Source organism: Condylura cristata, unplaced genomic scaffold (genome assembly GCF_000260355.1).
Source record: "Condylura cristata isolate star-nosed mole 26May11 unplaced genomic scaffold, ConCri1.0 scaffold00008, whole genome shotgun sequence".
Taxonomy (NCBI): domain Eukaryota; kingdom Metazoa; phylum Chordata; class Mammalia; order Eulipotyphla; family Talpidae; genus Condylura; species Condylura cristata.
The window spans coordinates 8197984-8205494 of NW_004567109.1; positions in this window are offsets into that span (position 1 = coordinate 8197984).

The window sequence follows — 7511 nt, forward strand, 5'->3', positions numbered from 1 at the left end:
GGCTGCAATGGCTGGTTGGGACACAGCCCTGCGATCTAAGCCAAGCTAGGGAGATTCCATTTTGAGACTACTGGGAAGTTTTTCTTACTGCTGGATTTCAGAACTAAAGGCTAGAACTCTGGAGCCTCCAAGACCAGAGTGTGCTGAGGCTCTGAGGTCAGCACAAAAGAAAGTGGCGAGTCAGAAAAGGGCCTGATGACACAGTTTAGACGCCTGGATCCAGCCATGCCTGAAGCTGGAGATCTATCGTTCAGTGTTTTAGTTATGATAACCTATAGAAACCACCCGGTTTTTAGTCTTAAGCCAACTTGGATTTCTGTCCCTTGCAAAGGAAAGGGTAAAAACAATAGACTAAGAGAAGCTCTAAGCTGCTGTGACACAGCATCACATTATACACAAATTACCCGGTACGTGGACCAGAGTGACTTCATGCCTGTGTGTTACTATGTTCAGGAGATGTTGCCTTTTTTTCTGCTTTGACTTGTGTCATAGACTTTGCTAGACCCTAGGCAGGGTCTTTTCTGTTTGCTAGACTCTAGGAAGGGCTGGGGTTAGGAGGAAAAAAAAAAATTGCAATGCGCTTATTTATAATAGAGATAGAAAATCAGTCGGAAAACTCAGTGATGGCAGCTTGGCCAATGCTTGGCCCTCTCTCTTCTAGCTGACTCCTCTGGAAGCCAAATAACCAGGAAGGCAGCCAGGTGAGGTTGAAATCAGATCAAGGGAAGTTATTATTTTTTTTTTTATCAAAAACATAACCTTTTGATGTTGCCCTGTCACCATTAAGAAAGCATGTCGCCTATAACCACCCGAATGTTACAGAAATATATAAAGTGGGTTGTGAGATTCCTCTGACTGCCGCCCTGACAGGTGAGGACTTTCAGCATTCCTCCAGGATGTCCTAGCTATCTCCTCGGCTGGGGAGCCCCTTTGGAAACTGCCTCGTCTTAACTATCACCTATATGCACCTTATAGTTGGGGAGCTGGTGCCTGGTATTTTACTGACTTTGGCACGCCATTTCAATTTCATTGAGGCTCAATTTGTTTGCATGGTACGATGGAGAAAATAACACTATAGGAAATTATGGGGGATGATTGAAGATCCCACTTCCACCCAAACCAATTCGGGGGGGTGGGAGGGGGGGGAGTCTGTCGTTGACGTGCCTTGCTTAATAACCGACCTTGATGTCACTGATCTCACCCCGGGGCAGGGAGATAAGACATTGTGGTGCTGTGCGCTGTGACTTCCTACAGAGGTGTGGCTGCGAGCTGGACAGGGCATAGCCTGCCCAGGGAAGCTCATCATGTCTCCGGAGCCTTCAAATGTTAATTTATGTGACTTTCTCCACCTCCTCCTTGTTTGATTTGTACTTTCTTTTTCTTTTTTTTAATAATATAATAGATATAATAGTTTGATTTGTACTTTTTTTTCATATTAGAACTTGCAAACCTAGTCCTTTGAAATCCTCAAAGAAATAGATGTCTTTAAAACTACTGTACAGCTATGAACTCATTTCTCAGTAAAAAAAATTTTTTTCCTTTGAAATAAATTTTTTCATTCCATGACTTCACTCAGTTCTGGGGTGACAGGAGTGGGGAGACCATAGCCTCAAGTGAGGTTAGAATTTTAGGGCCAGCCACGAGTCGGGAAAGCAGAGTTAGTTCTCCTAATGGATGGCCAGGTAATCACATCGCCACACCCTGCAAAGACCTTTCTGAACTGAGCTCTAGGCCAGGTGTCAAGTTCACTGGCAAAGGAGTGAGAGAGCACTGACATGACAAGGTGGGACTGTCTGACCCACCCCTGGCCTCTGCCTTGGCCAGCCCCCCACCCCCACCCTAAACTCCAGCGGCTGACTCCCCCTTCCTCCTGGGCTGGCTGGTGGCTCAGCTCCCACTCTTCTTTCCAAATTCCTTCGAAATATCTGTGTCTGGGGGCAGATTGGTGGGACACAGAGAGAGGAACAGGATTTGGAACCAAACTGACAACAGTATAGTGAAAATCAAGTTAGGAGAGGGAGAAATGATACGAGAGAAAGTGAGCCCAGACATCAGCTGCACTCACAAAAAAATGTAACCTCCCCATGTTCATTGTTTATTTACTTTAAGATTTATTTATTTATGCATACAGAACTGGGCTACAGGCCAGAGGTGCAGGGGCAGTGAGAGGCTTCAGAGCGGGGAGCAGAACAGGCAGATCGATGAGTACACTGCTGAGGGGAGCAGCGGGCGGGTCAGGAGAGGTCTGCCGCGCCCTGTGGGTCACCTCCCTGGCTGGGGATCAAACTCATGCTGAAGCAGCTGCGGCCAGCTTCATAGTGCTGCGCTTCAACCTGTTGCACCACCAGAGAGGGCCCCCAGGTTTGTTATTTAAAAAAATATACTGATGAGCAAAATGAAAAAGTGTTCTTAGCTACTTTTCCTATCTGGCTCTTTCAGTTGCAATATGCATGCTCTGTCCTCATCAGCCTTTTGGGTGGTGTGGTTTGGGTCCCACAATTAGATCTATGTGGCGATTTAATGAACCCGACTTATGCCACAAGGTTGGAACTATCCGTTGATGAGCAGTAGATAAAACCACTCTTGTCATCGAAGTGCTTCTCACCCTGAGGCTATAGAAATCAGACAAGGAACTGGGACACCATACTTGGAATTCACTGATGATAGGATGTAGAGGCACTTCCTGTGGTTGCTTGGAAACTTACTCCCTTTCACGCCCACCCACTATCTCCTAGGCTAAGCTCTAGTTCAGAGTGCAGCTTGGAATTCTTCCTGGACCCCCTTTGCTCTGTGGATTCATGATCTTCTGGGACACAGCTTGCTTGTCTCTGAGGCTCCAGCCTCTCAGCTCCTCCTCTGCTCCAGACAGCTGAACAAACACCTGACTCACCCCAGCAGAGCACACCTGGCCCCCGCTGGAGAGACAGCATCTCCAGGTATGAGCTGCTCCCTTCAGCTCTGCAAACTCCTGCCCTCATCGACTTGTTTGGACTGAGCATGTGAAAAAGTTTTAGCAGAGAGTCATTTTATTTCACCCTAAGTCTTACTTCATCAGGAAACGTCAGGTAGCATCACCTTGAACCATCCTATTGGCCAATTCTAACAAATACCTGCCTGGGGGAATTTTACTTGGAGGACTTTAGTCATCTATTCCTCCAGGCTAGCTTTTCTCAAACCCTGGCTGTGCTGTCTCTAGCTTTCTGGGAGCTTCTGAAAGTTACTCGTTAAAGAAATTAGCGGTGGGGGGTGGGGGGAAGGCTTCTATAGATGAGTATGGGAAACAATTCACCTTCACTCCAACCTGGGGCCTCCTGTGAATGTTTTCATGTTAAAAAGCTTGGAAATCCTGCAGTTAAAAAAATCAGGGGGCCCGCCCTGGTGGCACAGCGGGTTGGAGCGCTGCACCGCAAAGCTAAACCAAGCTGTGGCTGCTTCAGTGTGAGTTCAATCCCCACCCCGGAGGTGACCACATGGCGCGGCAGACCTCTCCTGACCCGCCCGCTGTTCCCCTCAGCAGTGTACTTGGCGATCTGCCCGTTCTGCTCCCCACTGTGTTTCTGGTGAATCTTCTTGCCACCCCAGCATCTCTGCTGTACCCCACCTCTATATGTATAATAAATAAAATGTTCAAAAAATCAGCTTCATTTTGTTTAATCCTGATTTAAGCTCAAATTATCTGCCTGTGGGAAACTAGTATGTTTCCCATAACAGTCTATGCGCTCTATAGAACACATATTAATGCTCGGTGAGCTCTGGGCTTCTTAGAAACACAGTCTGGAAAGTGCTGCTAGATCAAGCTAAATCACTAGAAAGTTGCTCTCATCAAGCAATATTCTTGTATGATTTTGTTGGCTTCCTGCAATGGATACTCCAAGAAATAGGCTTCTGAAACCTGCTATTTCCTGAGCATCCAGGAAGGTGACAGGGATACCTGTGCATGGCAATACTCAGTGTCAGCTGTAAACTTCTGTGAAATTTTCCTTTTTGAGCTAAATGTCAGGAGAAGCTTTGTTTCCTCTAGGGATGATTGGGCCTGTCCACATGACTCCGAACTCCCAGCAATGTAATCCACTATTTGCCATGTTTGCTTTGGCCACCAGGAAGCTCATTCACAGCAAGTGAGATGTCACACTGCCAAGTTGTGCTGTGGTCCCTCCCACCCCTCCTCTGTACTTCCTGTTCTAGTTGATGGTTTCCCTGTTCTTCCTGTGTGTTGTTTGAGCTTTGTATTTGCATTGCACTCGCATGCCTATTCTGTAAATGATTCTAAACAATTTGTAGAAAGAGGAGATGTAGGGGAAAAAAAAGAGAAAAGAAGATGGAAAAACAGGACCAAGTATAGGACAGAAGGTGGAAATCTGGGGGAGACTGTAGGTGTGGCACCCGACGTCCCCTCTGGTTTCCACATGAACCCCCTGGGCTCTCGCCTCCTTCCTTCGACTCACATTGTCCTGGAGGCTTGGAGACAGCCTGTGCTTGAGTGACGACACCTCTCCACTGGGCTCTGTGCGCCAGATTCCACGGAGCACGAATCTGGGGTCTGGACCACTGAACCATGTGAAAATTCATCTTCCCAAGTGCGGATTGTGACTTTAAACTCTTCAGGGGAATCAGCCCAGCAGCAGGAGGTTACCAAGTCAGCCGCTCTTTTCTCCCAAAATGTCTGTCCTGGCTTTTGCAAAGTCCCCTCTGGGAAGAAGACCCTGGGCCAAAAATAACAGAGTTCTGGGTACTCGGACTATGTGCTGGTTGCGGGAAGGCTGTGTTTGTGTTGACTGTTGAACGGTGTTCAAATCTTAGCTGTGGGTCTTCGAGCAACCAACTTAACCTCCCTAAAATTTAATGCACTCTAGAGAGACCTAACTTCTTGACCTTCTTGACCACCTTCCCTCTCCCTTTCCATGACTCTGACCCCAACCCCCTCCAGGGTGGCCTCTCTTGTCAGCTTGGTGCTATCCTCTGCCCTGTTGCTCTATGTTTTCCTTGGACCCATACCGGATGACAAGTTCATGAGCAGCTTCGGTAAACTTGGATATTAGTTTCCCCCCTGGGAAAGCTCTCCACCTGCCTTGTCTCTCTTGTCTATTCTTTGTCCTTGATTTTCTTTTCATAAAAAAACAAAACAAACATAAAATATCCCACTAGCCATCGAGACAGCCTTCTCTGTGCAGAGGGCTCAGGAAGATATTTCCACCTCAGGGAAGTCCTGCTTTGTAGCCTTGGCCTCATGGGTCCTGTGTCACAGGGAAAAATCACCAGGGTGGTTTTGTTCTCTGACTGTGACTTCATGCTCTACTATAACCAGCTGAGCCTCTAAAAGAAGGAGACAGATGTACATTTTCCAGATGTAAGAAATGAGTATAGGGAAGGCCTGAGGGGGGAGGTCAGGGCTTGGAAGAGTTTCCCTTTTTTGTTGACCTCTGTGGGGAGCGTCTTCACCCTACAGACTCAGCAATACCTGCAAGAGGTTGACCTGCCTTCTCAAATGAATGAGCCAGCAGTTGGGGAGCCCCTGGGCCAGTCGGTATTGGACAGAGGTCAGAGCATATGGTTGGCAGGTATGTTTTCTGCCTGCTGCGTGGTTTACTTGCAATACACATGAATCTCTCGTTGAAAATACAATAGAATTCAATTCTAAAAACTCACCTTAAAGCAGAGTGTTTAAGGAGTGTGAGAAACACATATCATTTGTGTAGATGTGATCATTTGTGTGCATCAGCGTGTGCATTTTTGAGACAGTGATTGGTATTTTGGGGCTCATATGGTGGAGTGTTTCTCCCCTCTTCACCCGAATGATACTTTATCCTTGATTTTCTTTTCATAAAAAAACAAAACAAACATAAAATATTCTCCCTAGCCACTGAGACACCCTTCTCTGCACAGAGGACTCAGGAAGATATTTCCATCTCAGAGTAAAGTCCTGCTTTGTAGGACTTCATCTTTGGATGAAGAGGGGAGACAGAAGCAGATGTTTCTTGGACCCCTTCATTCAGAGCTCTTCGCCTCTACCTCCCGGGGCTCGAGTCTCTGAGCAACCAGAGCAGGGCTGTCCGAGAGAGGTGGGCTCCAGGGAGCATTGAGCAAGGGGGAAAGAGAGGAGAAATTTGAGAGCTTCCCTGCAGACTTGGAAGGGCAGGACAGAGGGTCGATGAGTTCCAGGAAAGGAGCTGGCAGAACCTTTGATGGGAATGACTGTTTAAAGCAGAGGGAGTTCTGGCCCCAGGCACAGAGACTCTTGTTCTGGGCAGAGATCTCCTGTGCTCAAGCTGCACTCCGAGGCCACTGAACACCACCCGCGATGCAGGGTGGGGCACGGGGCGAGTGTGTCCAGCGTGGGCAGGGAATGGAGGGTCTCGCCACGTGTTCTAGAACGATATACTCCCAAGGACTTCCACACAGTCTGGGGGGGGACTCCTAAAATATGACTGAGATGGAATTTTCCAGCAGCGAGGCCCCTGGGGGCTCCTTTGCTGATTTATGGAGTGAGTGTTTTCTTTTGGAGATTATCAGGGAGTCTGGTTAACACCCATCACATAAAGTCTGACTCCAAGCCACATCACAATCTTTAGACTTCTGTTTCTTTACAATTTTATCTTTATGGGGCGTATTCTACTAAGTACTGAACAAGAGTCCAATAAAGCCCTGTCACATACAAAATCTCATTTTCTCTTCACATTGAACTTTGATGGTGATAAGGCAAATATTGTCTGATTTGCTGAAGGCCAGAGAGAAATCTGACCCATAAATGAGGCTTTCATGACTTGTTTCTGTGTCCTGGGCGGTCAAGGTTGGTCCCCGTGCTCTTCCACGTAACCCTGAGATTGGTTACCAGCCCTGTGGCCTCACAGTTTCTGCTAGTCATAAAATTTGCCAACCCTTTGCTTCTCTCGCTCTGATTCCTTTGATCTGCCTTCCCCTGGCCTGCCCCATACTCCATGCGTGTCCCCTATAAACACTCTTTCACTCTTTGTCTGGCTTTTTTTTTTTATTACAAAGTTTATTTTTACATCATTTTGCACATTTTTTTTTCCATCTCGATTGTAATCCCCGCGGGTTTCCCATCACCAAATCACCCCTGTGCCACCACCATAGTCCCGTGCATTTCCCTCCCTTCCACCCCCCCCCATTTTTTGTCTGGCTTTTTTTTCCTTCTCAAATTTTAAAAAAATATTTAAAAAATTATTTATGTATACAGAAATGGGGTACAGGGGTGACGAGAGGATTCACCAGAGACAGAGTGGGGAGCAGGACAGGCAGATCAACAAGGTACACTGCTGAGGGGAGCAGCGGGCAAGACAGGAGGTCTGCTGCGCCATGTGGGTCACCTCCGGGGCAGGGATCGAACCTGCACTAAAGCGGCCGTGGCTTGGCTTAGCTTTGCAATGCTGCGCTCCAACCCCCGTGCCACCAGGGAGGGCCCTCTCTTTGTCAATTCTAACCTCAGTGTGGGGACACTTGTTTCTGGGCTCCAGCAACTGGTTTGGATGGAACAGAAACATAATGCGCCCCTC